The sequence below is a fragment of the Ambystoma mexicanum genome, chromosome 7q (assembly GCF_040938575.1).
Source record: "Ambystoma mexicanum isolate Mex_15411 chromosome 7q, UKY_AmexF1_1, whole genome shotgun sequence".
Classification (NCBI taxonomy): Eukaryota; Metazoa; Chordata; class Amphibia; order Caudata; family Ambystomatidae; genus Ambystoma; species Ambystoma mexicanum.
Window position 1 is genome coordinate 542,822,583 of NC_090941.1, and position 19,772 is coordinate 542,842,354.

Sequence of the window (19,772 nt, forward strand, 5' to 3'; positions counted from 1 at the left end):
AAATTTTGTGTGATAAACATAACTAAAGTTATTAATGAAAATTTGATTTGGGCCTTCCCTTGATTCCAAGAGATTTGAAAATTGGTGTGAGGGTGAAGGATAAAATTAACATGTGAACTATGAAGTGGCATATTTTTCACCAAGACGGCTCCTGAGTAAACGAAGAAAAAACACATCTCTGCATAGGAAGAGCGTGCCGACTTCAGATTAGCATCATGTGATTGGCCTAAAAATGTAGTTCTTAAAAATATACTCATACATGTAAAGATTTTAAAAATTAGGCTAATTGCCATGTTGGTAGATTTTCAGAGTCTAAACAGCCCGAGCCGACATGTCAGTTTGGGATGACAAAGCTTTCTCCTCCCACAGCTTTCCTAACTCGCACCCCTCATATCCTTGTCCTATAAGTACACAGGTGGGGGGTGAGTAGAGAAAACCAACCAATCCCTTTCGCTGGAGTCATGACAAGTTTGTGATGTCATTTCCCCTGTAAGTAAACCAGTTTGCATCAGAACTGGGCTTTTTCCACTTATACCGGAAGGTAACCTGCTGCTGAACATTTGTGAGAAACACCCAAGGAGAGGTGCCCCAAATCTTGCATTGGAGGCAGAGACCAAGAGACATAGAAGTTGACTGGCACCCCTTGGAGGAGCCAGAGAGGACTACCCTGGACTGACATCCTTGCTGTCCCAGGGGTGCCCTGCTGTTCCCTGATGCCCATGACAAGGCCTATCATGTAAGTAAAACTATCCCCAAAGCCATACATTGTGTAGGCCTTGCATTTTTCAAGTATTGTTTTTGTTATTTCCCTATAGCAAAATATCCCGTTTGTCTGTGTAGATCCCTAGCATATTTAATTAAATTAAATCAATTAATTCCCCCATAGAAATCACAGGATATGTTTTGTTGGCATTCGAAACTAACAAGCTCTTCCCAGTGTGTTTTGAGCCAGTATAGACATAATGATTTGCCAAAAGAATTAATCCCAAAAACCTGTTTCCACGTGAGTGTGCAAAAACGAAATTGCCCCTTTGTTCCTATTCTGCACTGACCAAAACCACAAAGCTCTTCCTGTTCTTTTTAGGTGTGGCAAAATGATTTTTCCCAGTGTTTTTCATTCCCTCATATTGCATATGAGGTAATAAGTTAAAAAACGATGTTGCCCCGAATTCCTTTTTCCAAAAAGTGCATTTTATCAGGATCCCAAAACGATTTTCTCATTGTGTTCCCACTCTCTGCAACTGGCCTTCAATTCAGAGGGGCCAAGTCTAATTGATGTTTGGAGGGTGGGGGTTACTGGGAGAAAAGTATTATAACCAAATCATTAATCACTGTGTGTTTTGAATTGTTCTTTTTCTGTATTGGTGAGGGGTTTGAAAAGAGAGCGGCAGGAAATTGCGACTGCATATCTGAGTATTAGCTCTGCGTTGGTGCTATTACCGAAGTCATTTTTGTTCTTGTGTTGCCACAGCATTGGTGACTGAGTCTGAGACTTAGTCTGTTTGTCAAATTTGGTTTAAATAAATCAATAAATCTATATCCTAACAACACACCGGCCTGGGTCCTAGTCCATTGTGGCACTGGGTATTTTTGGGGTTTTGTTAGGCAGAATTACATGCAGTACCCTTTGGGAACACTACACACAATTAAGAATACAGTTGTAAGCAACAATCTCACCTTTGGTATAAGTCTGTTCTACACAGTTTTGTGGTAGCAGGGCTGAGCAGCCAGGCTTATCTCAACAGGGATGTGAGCAGTACAAGGGGTTACACAAAGGACTTGCATTCAAAGTAGTTCAAACAAACACTCAAGTTTTCTTGGTAAAACAATATTAATGTATACACAGTTAGTTAGAAAACATTCCACTAGTAATAAGCAGCTCAATATCACACTATAATACACTACAGTACTAAACCAATATGTTTCTGAACAAGTTAGGCTTCCCTGAAGTGGGAGCAAAATGGCACTTCAGTAACTTTCAAAAGGGAGTAAAAAGACAAAGTTTATAAGAATCAAACACAATTACTTTCTTTGGCAGGGCAAATAATTTCAGTTCACTACAAGAGGCAGTTCAATTCAATAGGCCTGGGTCAAAGCCAATGGATCAGTGTCTTGGATAGGATACCGCAGTTCTGGTAGTAAATGGTTAAGTCTTTGCCAATGTTCTTAGAAGGAGGGTGCACGAAAAAAAGTTATAGGTTGAATTAGGAGCAAACAAGACTCAAAAGTTGGGAAGGTTTCACAAACTGTCACCGCGGCAGAGAGGATGTCTCAACCACGTTTGCACAGTACCTTTGTAATGAAGAAAAGCTGTAGCTGAGGCAGTTGTTCCTGGCAGTTCCTGCAGATCTCGTTGTTCTTGGGCCTCAGTCGTGGGGACAAGAGGGAGGACGTTGGGCGGTTCCTGCAATGCACGGGGATGTGTCCACAAGCTTGGCAAAACGTCGGTTTAAGGTGAGAGAGCCTTAAAGTCCACAAACTGGTATCCCTCTCACTGGCTGTCCGGTTTTGAACAGCACTGAAGAATATTTGACCAGTATGGAGATGGTTTCCAGGTGGCTTGCGAGTTGGTTGTCCCCACCAGCTCAAGGGAAGAAGTCGTCCTTGAAGGGGCTTCTCTGGAGAGGGAGTTTCAGGCAATTCAGACCTGCAGCAGGGCTTCACCGGGAAAACCAACGGTCCAGGAGTTGCAGCAGTCGTCTTCCTTCAGCTAGTCTTCGGTTCTTTCATTCCAGTGGTCGACTCTGCCTTCCAAGTCCCAGAGGCCTGCTTTTAAACCGCTTTCTCCCATTCATTCCAGCCTAGCTGTCACTCACCCAGCAGTGTGACTTTCCTTGCCGGACAGTCAGCCAGCCAATCACGCCAGAGTGCATTCAGGTCTCCTAGGAGACTAAGCACAGGGAGTTTCAAGCACCTCCCTCACATCATGTCCACCCCAGACACTCAGGCGCCAGAGGGGGGCTTCAGTACAGAAGCCTGCGAAAGGCAAATGAACAAAGGGACCAAACCTGGTTTGGCACGCAGAGACAAACACTAGAAGGAAACTTTCCAAAAAGAAATGGCGAAAAAAGTTGACCGGAACCTGTTTTTACAGAGGGGGGCTCAGACGCCATCTTGAAAAACATGGCTCCGGTGCATTTCAGCTATCGCAGCGTTTAAAAGGGTCACGGTCGGGGAAATCATGGTAATACCACTGCCACCAGCCATTCTGAGAGGAAAGGGTAGCTTTTGAGGGCTACGTGAGTTTTCTAGGCATAGGGAATACTAGGTATTCCCTCCAGCACTCTGCTGTAAGGCAGTGTGTGCTGGGTCTAGCAATTTATAAAGACTAGCAAAGTCAATCTTTACATTCACTGGGAGACAGTAGTCAGTCCCAGAGAAGGTATTTAAACCTTGGGAAGTCTGAAAGACATCCCTGTGCCACTGCACTGAGGGTGCTGCGTGAAACACAAGAAAAAGATGATGCCTATGGAGTTGTCTAGAACTCCATATGCAAGGAACACAAAAGTAAAACACACATCAAAATACATGAGTGGGAAAAAAAAGGCTTACACTTTAAATCCTAGAAATCCAGCAAAGTTGCTGGGGGTCTCAAAAGGAAAGGGAAATTAGCACATTTAGGAGAATTCTCCCTAACAGGGTTCCTGTGCGAGACGGGTTGGAGGCCTTACCAAAATGAACCTTAAACTAATAGTGCTTTGTTGTGCGCCACCCTTGATTGGGGAGAAAGGATCTCCATGAGTTGAGTTTGACCGCGTAAAAAACTGCGACAAGGTCCTAAATACTTTCATACCTCGGCTCCAAAGTTGGAGGTGAAAATATTAAAATAGCCCAGAAGAATTTACATTTTTTTAACAGTCCAGAAGGAAGCACCAGTGAAGTATGTACATGGGGACATTGTAAGAAGGTGAAATGTGGACATCAATGAGGTCGCACCTTCACTGCCTTACCCATGTAATGCATAACGGGGTCAGTATTCAACCTTTTTGACATTAAAAGAAATTAACAATAGTTGTGTGACCCACTTTACTGTGTATTATCAGTTTCCACCATCACATTGAATGTGGATATGGACATGCAAAACATTATTTTAAAAATGACTTCAGAGGTTGCTACAGCGGCAGTGGCATTTCTGAAATACTGTGGGTTGTGTTTCACAAATAGCACCGCCAGTGATCACATTTGAATAAGGCAGATTTGCAGAAACACCAGTGGCAACAGCATTTACACCGGCGGAATGAAGTGTAAAACTCGCAATGGCCCCCTTTGACATCCATCCTGAGCCACCCTCTTCCCACATAGCATTAGGAAGAAAATGGAATGGCAAGTTAAGAGTGTATTCATCTACAAAGTCTGGACAGTAATAACTGGGTTATAGAGTATTAAAAATCAAGCTAGCGGCCACTATAGGCTGTTTACTGGACTACACCAAGAAGGGAATACAAGTTCTGAAGTGGTCCTATATAAAAGAGGAGTAGTTCACATTCCTTTTTTGCATTCAGGTAACTGTAATTTTGTTTTTCCCGTTATTACTTTCCAGATTGGAACTAAAAAACAAATTTTGTGGAGCTACTCAGGAATGACATGGGAAATTTGGGATCTCAGAGAAATGATCTATAGGTATTCTCTGCATAGTGAAGTAGCCCCAATAAACCCCCGGAGCCAGTAGAAAATTAAAATGGCTTTCGTGTTAATGATCACGTGGCCAAGATGAAATGTGGAAGTTGTGGCAGAGAGTCACTGGGAACAAGAAGTTGTGCAGTAGAGAGCTGGAAAAAACATGGCGGAGAGAGAACCAGAGCCAAGATGCTGAGAATAAACGGTTATATGTGATTTGTTCGAATTCGATTTCAATTATTGTTTTTTTTGTTAACTATTAAGCAGCAAATATATGTGGGGAGACCCTCCGCAGCCCCCTTCAACCTCCCACCTTAATTATTACCCTTGCCCACTGTTAGGGAGAATTCTCTGTTTAGGCTGAATTTCCCAACCTAGTGAGTCCCCCAGCAGCTTTGCTGGATTTCTGGAGTTTGTTTTTTTCCATCCTGCCAAGAGTGAGACTCTTTTTCTTCCACTCTTGGACATGAATGTGTGTAATTCCTTTGAATGTCAATGTGTTCTATGGGCTATGGGGTCTTTTACTCCATAGGGTCTCATATGTTTTGCTATGTGTGTTACACCGCACCCTACGTGCTGTAACACTGGGGCGTCCTAGCGGACCTCCACCATAGACTCCATACCCGGGGACTGACTACTGTCTCCCCGGGCATGAAAAGTCACCATTGGCTTTACTAGACCTAAATTTACTAACAGAACTAGTACAAACCATCCGATTGTGGACGTACTAGTAGGGGTAATTCGATTACTCCTAGGTCTGTTTTTCGAGGGGGCCCTGTCCCGTCCCCCCTCGTCGAGTTTTGGCTGGTGGCAGTGGAAACTACTTGTTATGTTTGACCCCGAACATAACCCTATGGGATTCTTCCCATTGTTGGAGATTGATACTTTTCCTCGTTAATCTCTAACATACCATCAGTTTACTTATCTTAAATAAGTTTACCGGATGGTATTTTCTGCCAGAACTCGGTTTTTAAAATGGCGTCTGTGTTTGTCTCTGTGACTCCTAAACCAAAGGTTGAGCCCTTTGTTCCACTTTTGGCGGGCTCTGTACAGAGACCCTCCAAAGTGGTGCCATTCTGTTTGGGTTACCACAGGGGTGTGGGAGGGGGTTTAGGCACCCTGGATCGAGTTGCCTTGCCAACTCCGGTCGCACTCTGGTGTGATTGGCCCAAGTGGTGAGCCTCCCCGCTCACCACTTAGCATGTGTTGATTGACAGCTAGGCTGAATGAATGGGGGTTTTCTGCATAAAAGCAGGGCTTTTGGGACTGGATCTTCAGAAGTCGCCACAGGACCTAAGAATCCGACGAGGGTAACGCTGAGCCGACCTGCACGACGACACCTCCGGTGGAGCCCTGCGGAACCGACTCACCACTTCCCGACGACAGAGGAGATCTCCCTGCCGGAGAGTCTCTTCCCCTGATTGGTGGGAACAACCAGTCCCCTTTGCTTTTTCTTCGCTCCAGGACACAGTGGTCGAATTGCCCGTGCAGAGCACCTCGGCAACCGGATAGCCACTACCCCTGCACCACGACCAAAAGGTGGTGCCTTGTGACGGAGCACTCCGCGGCTGGTCTCTTCCCTGGTGGTGCACCGGACTTCACTTTTCTTCGACGACGTGCATCCACCACCAGGAACAACTGCCCCCGCCGGAGCTGTCCCTTCACAAACAAGGTACTGTGTCCACCTGGCTTCCCTTTCTGCCGGATAGAGTGGGGTGTCTTAATCGTCGCCTTTCCTTTGGGTCGCCTCCAAGCTTTCTTTAGCGTGTTGTTCTGAACTGGTCCAATCTTCCGATAACAATTTGCTACAAAGACTCGAACGCATTTCCACTAAGACTTTTTGGGACATATCGCCTTGCCTCTCTTCGAGTGGGCCTGGCCTCTGAACTTTATGATCTATCGTGGTTCTTGTCTTCTTGCCTTGCATTTTCCCGTGAAATATTGAGCTGTGTTGATTTCGTAACCTGCTTATTTTTCTCTCACGTCCTAACAAATACCAGAGTGCCATCTAGGTTGAAGCATACACCTCTGTCTGCAAATAAGTGATGCTGGTAGAACCTAGACTTGTCGAACTATTGTTAGGGGGATTAATCTGTTTCCTTCGTAGAGTAATTGTAATTGAAGTGTTTGCCGGGATAGTGCCAGTGTTTACTATAGATGTGTCGTTATAAATAAATACCTTAATATCTTTACACCGAAGCCTTGTTGCGTGTTTGCTTGTCTTGCTGTGTAGAATTGCCCTATATTGTATACTCCACATACTGCCTAACTCTTCTTGAGGGAAGTCTGACTGCTCAGCCACAGCTACCAAGTGAATCTGTGTGGTACAGACTGCTACCAAGTGGGTTTACTGCCAAACACCTGTAGTCCTAAATCTTTTGCAGTGGTCCCAGAGGGAACTGCACAGGTTTCCGCCTAACACCCACCCACACATCGCATTTATTTGCGGCAAAATTCGATTAAACAAATTTGTCGAAATTGAATTCGACAAAACCACCTGCACAGATCTACCTATCCCGAATAAACGATGCCGCTCAGGGTGCATAGAGAACCAAACCCTACCACACCGCTGATGGAACGCAGACCCTTGAATGCCATCCAGACTCCAAGAAAGTTAGGAGACGGACAGCAAAGTGATCTTGCAAAAAAAGTTTACAGTGAGACCACGAGAAACTTCATAGATGAAGCCCGAAGCGGAAAGGTCAGCCCAAACTCACAAACAACTTAATGGTCAACAAAAATGCTGATAGCTGGGAGCAAAGGTGGGACGTCATTCCCAGAGACCCCCAGACACCAAAGTGGTGGCAGAAGAAGAGAGTGTGGAAGAGAGCCACTAGGAAGAGGCAGCAAACCATGGCTGTGTGGGTGAGAGACGCAAGAGGGGTGTTGAGATAGAAATTGGGCCATGAAAATGAAAGGGAAGCCGAAGGTCGATTTCATATTGGGAGCCGTGGTTTCCACAGTCTGCAAGCCTAGTGAGTGCAGTGATGTTAACAAAGAAAACAGAACCAGAAACAAATTGGACATTGTGAGTTGTGTTTCACCGACAAAAACTAAGAGAATAAGAGATGGATTGCATATTGGAAATTGCGTCTTGTAGAGTAAAGGACTTCACAGAAGTTCTGCGGCAGTCTCGAGAGATACTGAAGCGAGAGTTGAAGTGTGGGGTTCCCGCTAGTATTCATTACGAGCGCGGCAAACCAGCAAACAAGACAGCAGCCCAACGTTCTCCTCACAGACCTGGAGTTTGAATAGACTTACAAACCAGCTCAGCACACAGGTGAATCCAATACTTATGTTAATGATGTTGAGCGAGCATTTATATAGGCACAAGCCAGTACTGTGTGTGTAAAGAGAATAAATACTTACAACTACATCTTCATGCCTGTGTGTGATCCTTAAATCAGACCACAACACGTCTCTAGCAACTCAAAATCCTAGCTTTAAGCCATTATTCAAGGGAAGACCCTCCCTGCCCCCAAACCCTGCTTGGTTAGTTTGGACTCCCTTTCTACACTCGGTCACTCACACATATGTGTGGCACATATTTACACCCACCAAAAAAAAATGTCACCAGTTGCCACTCCCTGTGATTTGGGTTGGGTTCTCGCTTAGTAGTTCAGTGACTGTTATAAAACGACATCAAGAGTCCTCATTCCCTTGGCTCCAGTCCTTAAACTCTGTAAGTGGTTCGTGGTAGTCCCTCATCAGTGCAGTCTCCATTTGAGCCCTCAGCCCAGAAACTGAGATGTGAGCTCTGCACTCCTTTCAAAGGTCCCTAGCATGAACCCTCATTAGCAGTCCTTATTTGGAACGCTTATCTGCCGGCCCCCTTTATGGGCTTACCTCACGGAGTGCCTAATGCAAACCATCAGTCTGTTCTGTGATGGATAGGTTGTACAGGCCTGGCTGACGTATGTGGAAGCCCATTTCAACATGTTAGTTGGGGGCCGCCCTTGCTTAGAGCAGAACAGTATGAGGCACCCATCGGGTGCATACATTATAATGGAGACAAAGAAATACAGCTGGGGGTTAATAGCTGACGATTATCTCGAGACTGCCAGCCAGCGGGGAGCAGAATCACTACCTGTCCACTAAAAAGCTACAAATCTTTCTTTGCTAGCAAGTGGCTGATGTGGGGGAACCGACAAAAGGCAACATGGTGATTACACTTCTATGGAGTGTGATGGCTGGAAGAGCACTAGCAAACACAGATTGTAAGTCAAGCGATGCAAAGCACACATTTAAAGAACCAACAGTAATATAAAAAGGAATATATTGCCAAGACTGCTGACTGGCAACAGGGGGCAGTTGCTGGAGGCCCCTTTCAACTGAAAAGGTCTAAATAAACTGACGCAGTCACTGATTTCGTATATACTCTTATCAACACACATTTCTAAGGCGCACACGCACGTCACATAGACGTCATGTCCCCCATCTTGGTGCTGCCCCTGTTTGAATAGCTGAGAACCGCCAGTGACTGCTCTGGTCCCAAGTGTATATGGTGCAAGGCATCCGACATTCTTGCTACACCACTCGCCTTACTGTAACTCCCTCAAAGAGTGAACGAGAAAGAAATGTAATCACGGGGGCGCCGGTTATTCCGTTCACCTACAGCAGATTCATTTCTACTACAATTGCCTCTTTTGTTAAGAACACATACTCTGCATTCCCTGATTGCATTCCATGTGTTACAGTGTGTGTAATGAAATTGGAGGCAACTGCTGCCTCAGCTCCCGCAGCTTCGGACCAGTCAGACTAGTTCCGCGTCCCCGCAGTGAATCGTGAGGCATGCTTAGTTTGCGAAATACACGTACACTACACAGATTACTGACCAGTTGCTCTTCAGCTCACCTCCTACCTGGACAGCGGTTGCGGATTTAAAGAGGAGGCGCTGCGGACGTCCACGGGTAACCCAAGGCGGTGTGAGATTTTTTACCGAACTGCGCAGGCTGTCCCACCCTGAAGGGCATTCAGAGCTCACCTCACCGCTCGCCTGCACGCGAAGGTCCAAGCGCGGTCCTTTCCCCGCCTTTATTTATCTTGCACCACGTGAGCACGAGCACAGGCGGCGGCCGCAATCGCTCCCCGCTCTGAGGGAAGAGCACCCAAAGGAAGTAATACAATGAAGAGCACAACTGTGGGTTTTGGGCGAAACTAGACTCGGAGGAAGCCCGACAATGACATACGATTTATGAGCGATCAGCACGGCACATGCAAGGCTGGGGAATCCCGAACACGTGACACCGAATGACGTCACTAGGCTTCTCATCCGTCCCTGAGCGCAGTGCAGCAAGCATATTCCACACCCTGTTTCACCCCGACACTTTAGCAGGCTGCATACAAAACAAGCAACTCCCCCATTATCTCGAAATCCTTTTGAATGTGCGGCCAGAAATGTTTCTCAACTTTCTTTTACAGGTATAGTTCTAATCTTGCCTTCATTTCATTCCAAATCAAAATTAACTCCTATTCCACTGCAAGTCAATTGGCATACTGTACAATTTTTTACTGGCTGCGAGTTTCGAACCTTACACCAGGCTTTCTCGTTGCCCTGTTCACTGACTCACTAAATTTAATGGAATCGCATGCCTGGCTTCCACCACTTTCCTTCCATGATTAACTTTATTCACGTGGACTCTTGGACATCCTGATGTCTGTCGGTGGGCGGTAGGTTCTGTGTTCAACCAGGGACCGCAGGCCACCCTAAGCTCTCGGCAGTTTCCGGATGTTGATTTGTCCGCACCAATACGGACATTATCCACACAACTCAGATCTGGTTACTTTAGCACAATAACCATATACACAGGAAGCAATCTCCCTGAGATGCATGGCGTTATCTTTTTATTAAATTGTGTATGTGGATTTATACACTCATTTTAGTTCTGCTTCTGAAATTGCGCCTATTAAAATACATTCTGTATTAATTGTGGAACAGGAAAAAGAAACTCTGGCAAAACCAACAGTTTTCGCCAGGAGCTTCTTGTGGTAATGCATCCCGGTCAAGTGCCGACCAGTGAAAGAGCGCGGGGAGACGCCTTAATATTATCATAGCAGCAGCGATGCTAGTGAATGTTGAGGCAAGCTATATATCCCAGCCTCAGGTCAGTGCAAGGTACCAGTGTGGTCCCTCTTGGCGTTTGTATAATTGGGCGACGGCCACCCCGGGCCATCCCTCAATACGTCATCTTGCACGGCACTCACACGAGGGCCCTATACAATAACAGCGCGGACACTGGAGCTGCTAAACATGTCATTCTTTAATGATTTGTAACACTGAACTGAACTTCCCTCCCTCAACACCGCCTCCCTAACCCCAACGTCACTTCTTTAGGAAGCAGCCATGTGGGGAAAGATGGGTGTCCCCTGCACACCATGACATCTTCCCCCCCTTTTTAGAGCAATGGGTCACTCACTGTTTGTTACTTAATTTCTTCGATCAGTCTGTGGGACTTCATGCAGCACCTCTGCAGCCTCACAGGAATGCGAGGCGTCGGCAGGGGCGAGGATTCACCTCCACGGCCACCATCTTCGTCAGACGATTCCCCGTCATCAAAGTAGGGTCCATCCAAAAATCTCTCCTCCGAGCTGTCATCGATGTGCTCCCACTCACGCTCTAGCGGGATCATAGCCTTCTTAAAGTGCAACAAGTTTCGCGTCAACGACGAATGTCCCTCCCCACGGACAGTGATCATGGTGCCCTTCTTTTGCATCACTGACACAAGTTCTGGTGCAAATATGGCATCTTCCTTCCCACTCCTCGGTTGGCGTATCAACACTTGATCTCTGAGTTCCAGGGTGGATTCGTGGGCCCGCCTCTGAGCATCGGCTCTGTCCTTCATCTTGCTCTTTTCCTCCAAGTCCTTGTCTCTCGCTTGCTGTTCTAGCGGTGTTGGGGGTGCCAGGTTCGGACCTTCCGGTAGCCTAGTCTTGACGGGTCTCCTGAACACCAGATCAGCAGGGCAAACCCCTGTCGTGCTGTGAGAGGTGAGTCGGTATTCCCTCAGCAGCTGATATAGGTCCTGCTCAAAGGGCTTGTTGAGAATCATGGCTATCTATAGAGTCCTCTTAATGGTTGCCATAAACCTCTTGACGATGGCATTGGCTTCAGGTCATCGCAGGGTTACCTTCTTGTGCTGAAAACCCATGTACTTTGCGAAGTTCTGAAAGTCCTGGCTGGTGAAAGGCGGGCTGTTGTCAGACTTTGACTCTCGGCAGCGTGCGGTCCGGCACCGGGATCACGCATGTGGCAGCTGTGCTCGACCAGCTGAGCCTCAGGGTAACGAGAATGTTCATCTGTCAGCACAAGGACATAGGCAACACTGCGGAGTGGGCCAAAGAAGTCCACCGCCAAGTCGTCCCACACGTGTTCAGGGAGAGGGGACATCTGTAACGGATTTGGGTGTGGGGGCGGGGCCACTTGCACACACGTCAGACATCCTCCTATAATTTCTTCCACCAACGCATCCAATCAGGGGAACCACACTTTTTGACGTAGCAGGCGCTTTGTTGACACCACCCCCCCAGTGGCCATCATGCACCAGCTTGACTGTCTTCTCTCACAGAGCTTCCGGAATAACCACCTTGCAACCCTTCAAGATGACATGGTCATCTATTATCAACAGTTCATCCTTGACCAGGTCTAAGCACCAGATGTCATCCTAGACGGATTCGCTCCCGAGCTTGGCTTGCTGTTTCAGATGTGCTCGTCTTTCCGATTGGCTGCAGATGATGCGAACGGCTGGATCCTGCTCCGACTGGGCAATGAGATCAGTCCATCCTACTGGAAGTGGCTGTAGGTGATGGACCACGTAATTGATATAAGCATCAGCAATGGATGGGCCTGCTGAAGCAAGGCCAGTGGGGTGACAGGACAGATAGTCCGCCGGGTTGTATTCCTTGCCTGGCCGATGTTTGATGTCGAACTTGTAGTCCTGGTGGCGCAGTCCCCATCTAGCGATCCTGGGTGGCATCCTGGCCTTGGGATCCCCATGGTTCGTCAAGAGGGCTTGATGGTCCGTCACGACCGTGAATCCCTTTCCGTCTAGGCCCACACCACCTCTAGGCTCTCTTCCTCCACTTGGGAGCATGCCTGTTCTGTGGCTGCGAGTCTCCTGCTGGCATAGGCCACAATTAAAATGTTGGCTGGGTCAGCTGGGTCCTTTTGAGGCAGAATGGCTCCCAGGCCCACGGCGCTGGCGTCCATTATCACCCCAGTCTTCCTCTGCGCATCAAAATATGCCATGTCCTCGGCCCTGGCGATGTTGTTGCGGATAGACTCAAATGCTCTTTGGCAGTCATCAGACCACTCGAACGGTTGGTCTTTGCGGGTGAGCAGCCGCAATGGTGGCATAGTCCTTGAGGTATCTTGAGCAGTAGCTCACCAAACCCAGGAAGGATCATAGTTCTGACATGTTTTGGGGAGGTTGCGCAGTATTGAGGGCTGCCTCTTTGTCTGGATCGGGCCTCATCCCCTTTTCAGAGAACACTTGTCCGAAAAACAGTAGTGACACTTTTCCAAATTCGCACTTTGCCTTGTTGAGCGCGAGGCCTGCCGCCTCAGTGCGGCACACACTCTGTGCAATGCTACGTCATGTTTCTCCTTTGTCTTCCTGAATACCAGGAAGTCGTCCAAGTAATTTAGGTAGTTGAGTACGTGTCGTATGAACTTGTGTTTTTCCTCTTCAAATATCTCAGCTGCCGAGGAGAGGCCGAAACTAAGTCTTTTGTATTGAAAGAGTCCCAGGTGAGTCAAGAATGTTGTGATGTATCGTGACTCGGGCGCAATCTCGATCTGATGGTACCATTTCGTGAGATCAAGCTTGGAAAATACCTTTGCTCCATGACGTAGCTGATTCATGTCGGTGATCCTCGGCGCCTGGTGTTGCTCCCTTTCAATCACTTAATTGTCCCTCTGTATGTCCTTGCACAGGCATATGGACCCGTCCGGGGACTTCTTAGGTACCAGGACTATGGGCGATACCCATGGCGTTGGACTTGTGACTGGTTCGATCACCTGTAGTTTGATGAGTTTGTCTAGCTCTTCCTCGACTTGCCTCTGTATGTTAACCGGTATGCCACAATAGTGTTGGGCTACTGGGTGAACCTCCAGGTTAATATGTAATTGAATTTTCCTGTGCTTCAACTTCCCCAGTCCTTTAAATAGCTTTGGAAAAGCTTCTTCCACCGCTTCCGACCTGGCAAAGTACTTGTGGGCCATCAGCCGATATAAGATGTGGACTAGGCCCATATCGACAGCTCTTCTGAAGCTGAATATGCAGCCACTGTTGGCCTCAGTCTTTAATACATGCAACGGGATCTTTGCTGCATGCATCTTATGTGTGCACCAGGCCATGATTGTGCCCTTGCAGGGTAGTGGGGTGGTTGCCCTGTATGGATGTATGTCTACTGTCGCCTTTTTCAGCCTTGGGGGCCTGGCAAGTTAGTTGTATGCCTCCCTCACTGATAATATTGACGGTAGCCCCTGTGTCAATGAGAAATTCCAACAGGGTATAATTGACTTGTAGCGTGAGATCAGGACCGTGTTGGGCGGCGGTGTCATTAAAGAGAGCCTATAAATAACCCTTCTTCCGTTGATCCTCGCCTGACGATGGAGATTCGCTACTTGATGGGAATCTCATCTCTAAATAGCAGACGAATCGTCTCCTCCCACTGAGTCTGGAACCCTCTGGTGTCCGCTTCTCCTCTCGGGTATATGTGCTTCGGTGTTCTCGGTCCTCCAGCCTTTGACTCCTCGGTTCACCTTCCGGCCTGTTGCCTGACGGGCTCAGACGAGTGCTCCTCCGTCGCTCTTGTAGTCTTTGTCTGCTGGGCGTAGGGGCCGATGCATTTTTGCAGATGGCTCTGAAGTGGTCCATTCCTCTGCAAGCAGCACACTGCTCCCCCATGGTGGGGCATTCACCGATGTGTGGATATTCATAACCGCACCTGAAGCACATGGCCTCCGAGCGCTTTCCACTCTGATTAGGTGTTGAGGACAGTTTATTTATGACGTCAGGGTCTGTCGATTTGTGCTGGATGGTGATTTTGCCCAGGCTGTCGAGCTAGGACTCCACAGCCGCCTCCATACGAGCTAGTGTGAGAATTTCCTCCAGTGACCTTTGCTTCTGCAGTAGTTGTTTCCTGAAGGATTGCGATGTGCAGCCGGCGATCACCTGAGACCGTAGGGCTTCTTCTTTGGAGTAACGTGAAATTGACAGTATTTACGTTTGGTGCAGAGTCGCATAACGAAATTATCAGTGATTCGCCCTTTTCCTGTCGCGTGGTATGAAAGATGTGTTTTTCATAATCTATGTTGGTGTGAGGGGCAAAATATTCAGATAACTTCCCATGCAGGTCGCCATATGATGCCGCATCTAGATTGAGCAACTCCCCTCGCAATGTCCCAAACCGCTGGCCCCATCGCCATGGACATTGTGTTCTTCAAGCAGGCGTCATCAGTGAGCCCTATGACCCCTACATAGAATTTAAAGTCTCTTAACAATATGACCCTACGTGGCCCTAGATTGGTCGTGTCTCTTCGGTAGAAGGGGTGGGGCAGGTGAAGATCTGCGGCCTCAAATGGGCTGTCGCAGCCAGGCTGGCTGCTTGAGGAGGGGAAGGAGGGAAGAAGGCGGGCCTATGCTTGGGAGGAGCGCCGACCCACATGTACCAAATGCCCGACAGCATCCTCTAGGCCTCGCGGCAGCAGCGAACCACTCCGGCGGGCCCTCCGCTCAGCCTTGCGCGAGCCCTCGAATCACCTAGTCGCCAATGTGTAATTGGGAGATGGCCAACCCGGACCATCCCTCAATACGTCATCTCGCACGGCACTCACATGAGGGGCCTATGCAATAAAGGCGCGGACACCGGACCTGCTACACACATCCTTCTTTATTAATTCATAACACTGAACTTAACTTCCCTGCCTCCCGAACCCCAACATCACTTCTTTAGGAAGCAGCCATAACAGCGGCCGATGCAGTGTGAACAGATGGGTGTCTTGTGCACACCATGACAGCATTTAACTTTTTTTTGCCAAGCGTGTTTAGGAAAGACATTGCGCTGGCCCCATATGTGGCATTTCGTTTACAGCTTGTATGTTTCGGATAAGCACTACCTCTATTAGGAAAAAGCTGTTTCTGTGAAATGGCACGATAGTAACGTATTTCTGATTCTGCAACACCACGTGCACTCGGGGGACACCTGCCACAATTCAAAACAATCTCAGATAGCCCAACGATATGCATGCAGGATGTAGAAACAAGTGACATTTCCTTGTGGTATTGATCACATACCAACCATATACAATAAACACCTCTAGCCCTACATGAACATAGCTGTGAAGGTACACATAATACATACACACACAAATAGGTGTGCTTCAGACAACAGATTCCGGACGAATGAGCCGCTCATTGGTCAGAAGTAAAAAAAAAAAAAGATTTGGGTAAAAAGTACCTTTTGTTTAAGTGCCAAAAGAGAACCTTCAATGTGCTCTCTATATAGAGTCACATTTACAATAGACAGTAGTGTCACTGAATATACATTCAGAAGGGAGGAACATGATAAAATACATTTGAACATGACTAACAGGGCAGAAGAGAAAACCTATACATATTACAGTACAATGGTTGCGCACTATAGTTAAGGTGAGTGACATGAGCCATAGGAAATCTGAACATTCTATTGCTAATAACATATGACTGATATTTTCCAAACAAAACATTTGTCAGATGGTGCCCCCCAGAGTGTAAATTATGGGAAAGATTAGTTGAAAAATGAAAAAGTTATTAAGCACAAAATTGCTGTTTTCTGCCTACTCCCATTCATTTTCCCATACAGAAAATGCCCACATTTTATCAAGCTGAAGCGCAAAAACCGGCTAGATGGAATTGGAGTAAATAAGAAACAGCTTGGCCACAAACCGTTGACTTACTTTCTGGGACAGGTACAGGGTCATTTTTTCCAGTAGTCATTAAATATTGGCCAGGGAAGGCGGTGCCCCCTTCTCCCAAACATATTGCCACATCTCCTATGGTGCTTTGCAGCACAGAGGCATTTTAGAAATGAAAATAACGCCTTTTATTTGCTCGATGCAAGCGATTATTGTGGTATTACCAAGAGAAGCCCAAATTGAAAAGTGTTCAAAAAGTACCATTTGAAATTGGATAGTTCGGTGTGGTCTGGGGAGCCATTTAGAGTGCAAACGTTTTCGGATTATCGGCAGAATACCAGAGGAATCTCGCAATATTCTCATGGCAATAAAGCAAGATGCGCTCGAAAATGAAAATGCTTCACACAAAACAAAGAGTGAAAGGGGGAAATAGGAGAGGGCTGGGGAGGGAAAGAGCAGTGAGGAGAGCGGTGAGGCCATGGAAAGAGCAGGGGGGCACTCAGTGAGTGCCTGTGAGGACAATGAAGATTTTCTTTTTATTTTCAAGCTTTTCTGCCTTATTGCAGGAATACCGGGGGGAATACCGTGGGCCTGGGTAGCTCATTGTCACTGTATCTGTAGTTCATTGCCATTATCTCATTGCTATTATCAGGGGCACATTGGGGGAATTCTGCAGGAATCGGAAGATAGTGAAAAAAAAGGAATTTTATATGAAGTGGGCCCAAAGGAACCTATTGCTGTAACATGTACAGTGTCCACGGCCAAACACCATAGGTAGTGGGCCCCGAATGAACCTATTGTTGCAACATGTGCATTGGCCAATGCATGGCCAGAGGCCATGACTAGTGTGCCCCAACCAAACAGGCCATGGCTAATGGGTGCTTTCCTCTAATTCGTTAGACTGCTCTGACCCGTCACCTCTGGATGGAAAATCAGCTCTGACGGCAGGAGTTGCAGCGTTCTGCCCGAGCGGGCATGCGGCTAACCAGTCATTGGGCTGTCTTCATTTCCTGGTGCCATGCTAGTAAGGTTCTCCGGTGTCTTCCTGTTCCCGTACGACTTACGGTTAAATGGTTGAAAAGCCAGTGGAAAAGCCAGTTTACAGGTATCCCTTGCAGCGCACAATGGAGCGATACACCCTACCATCTGTTTTTCTTTTCAAAAAGCGACTTTGCCTTTTTATTTAAAATGTCTGTATCGCCTAATTGTGCTTCACACAAGCCCATGGTTTCTGCGACCAAGGCCTTACATGTCTCGATGCCCTTGAAGCATGATACCATGATTTTCACAGTCGCGATAATGTCACCAGTGCCCAATAAAGACTGCCTTTTTGAGGTATTGGCACTAAGTTTGTGCATGAGGCAGTGACTCTGCGCCAAGAAAATTGAATTACACTCTGATACTAGTAGTATCTCTGATAGTTCCACTGCTCTGTTTTCTGAGTCCATTACTATTGAAAATCACTTAGAAAGCAGCTGTGACTTCTCAACGTCTCCTCCCACTGTAACACACCTTTTAGTTGAAGACGGACCTAAAATCAATTTTGACCATACATCGCATTATGTCCTGGATGTTGAGAAAAATTCCACTTCTGAGCCCTGGAAGTATTTTCAGGCCAAAATCATCACGGAGCTTAATAAGTGTGATCGTTTTTGTGATTTCGGGGTATGGTTGGAACATGTGGAGAAATCTGCTAAGAGACATTGGGCCTCATTACAAGTTTGCCTGGTACAGTAACAACGGTACCAGTAAGCCTGCCAGTACCATTTTTACCATATCGGCAAACTACGAGTTCTGCTTGCGGGTGCCTTTTCGCACGCCAGATCTGACCTTGCGGACAGACCGGCACTCATGAGCAGAGCCTGTCGGATGCACCGGCACGATTCACGAATGGTGCTGGTGCATCCAGGCTCCCCATTCCCATTGAGCCCTATGGGTCTCAAATGGGAATGGGGAGGAATATTTTCCAGCGCCCGGGAATGGGAAATTACCGGGTCCACCTGCGTTATAATACCCCGGTAATTGCCCATTCCTGGGCGCCGGAAAATTTAGCACATTCGGCGGCAGCCTGCCGGTTTTACCGGCAAGGCTGCCACCAAACTTGTAATGAGGCCCATTATCTATTTAAAATAGAAAAATAGCAGATCCCCAAGCACTACCAGTGGCACACTTGGTTACTAACAAAGTGAACAGTTTTTGGCAAACAGACTTATCATTTGAGAAAGTCGATAATTATGTACAACTCACATTGTTTATGTCAGCCAGTTCAAATTGCGTAGTAGCGCCATTGATGAAGGATATTTCTTCCCCTACATCCATTATAAGAAAGGAGTGCCCCCAGACTTCCAACATTGTATCTCCTGCTATCGCTAGAATAGTAGAGACATGTCTGGATGGCACGACTGGGTATGTGGATATCAGACTCAAACCGGCTAATCTACTGAATCTGAGTGTATGAAAGTCTTACATGACAATGCCTAAGGATGGTCCAATTAGAGACATGCGACCTCATTGCAAGTTAGCTGGTAAGAAATCACAATTACCGGCATGCCGGTGCTACCGTGTCTGTGAACTCCAGCTGCCGGAAACACCGGCTGATTTGTGTTGGCGTGCACACGCATTCCGGCATGCCGGATACAGTGGCACCAGCAAGCCGGTAATTGCAACAAACCTCGCCCAAAATGCCAACGCCGGCACCCTCGGTGCCAGTGACTCCGATTCCGGCATTACTCTACCGGGTCCACCAGCACCAGCAACTATGGTGCCGCAATTACCTTAACCAGAAATACAGTGATCACCAGAACAAGAAATCAAGCGGCAGCCATTAATAAAACACAATCCATTGCAATCCTCAGAGCACAAGACACATACCCATATCCTGAGCACACATCTTGCTAATTGAAGATGACATCAAGAGCCTGTGCAACCCGGAGGCGCATGCCACGCTTTAGCAAGGCAGAACCAAACATGTTGGGCGACACCACTGTGGAACATGCAGACCAACTGTTCGCCACCAACCAACGCAGGCAGACACAGCTCAGAAAAAAGACAGTCTGGGAGGAGGTTAAACAGAAAGTAAATGCAGTTGGCACAACCCCCTTCACTGTGCGTGACTGCCACAAAAGGTGGGATGACCTGCGATTGAGGGTGTGTAACCTCCTGTCGGCCCAGCGCACCCAAGGTATGGCCACAGGTGGTGGCAGCGCATCCTCCATCCACCTGCAGCCCTAGGAGCAAACGTGCAGCAGTGTGCTGCACC

The 19,772-nt window shown here is 47.3% G+C and overlaps 1 protein-coding gene across 5 annotated transcripts in view; it reads right to left on the reverse strand.

The window, feature by feature from the left end:
• Nucleotides 1-19,772, reverse strand: part of LACC1 (laccase domain containing 1) — a 291,447-nt gene that overhangs the window by 140,017 nt on the left and 131,658 nt on the right. Inside the window, exon 1 of one of the 5 annotated variants that reach the window (XM_069639978.1) lies at nucleotides 9,479-9,799. The exons of 1 other annotated variant lie outside the window; for it this stretch is intronic. The gene's annotated coding sequence lies outside the window, so the exon portion shown is untranslated. Of the gene's footprint in view, nucleotides 1-9,452; nucleotides 9,800-19,772 lie in introns of those variants that run through there. 3 more of the 5 variants (XM_069639980.1, XM_069639979.1, XM_069639977.1) reach the window with 3 other exon arrangements.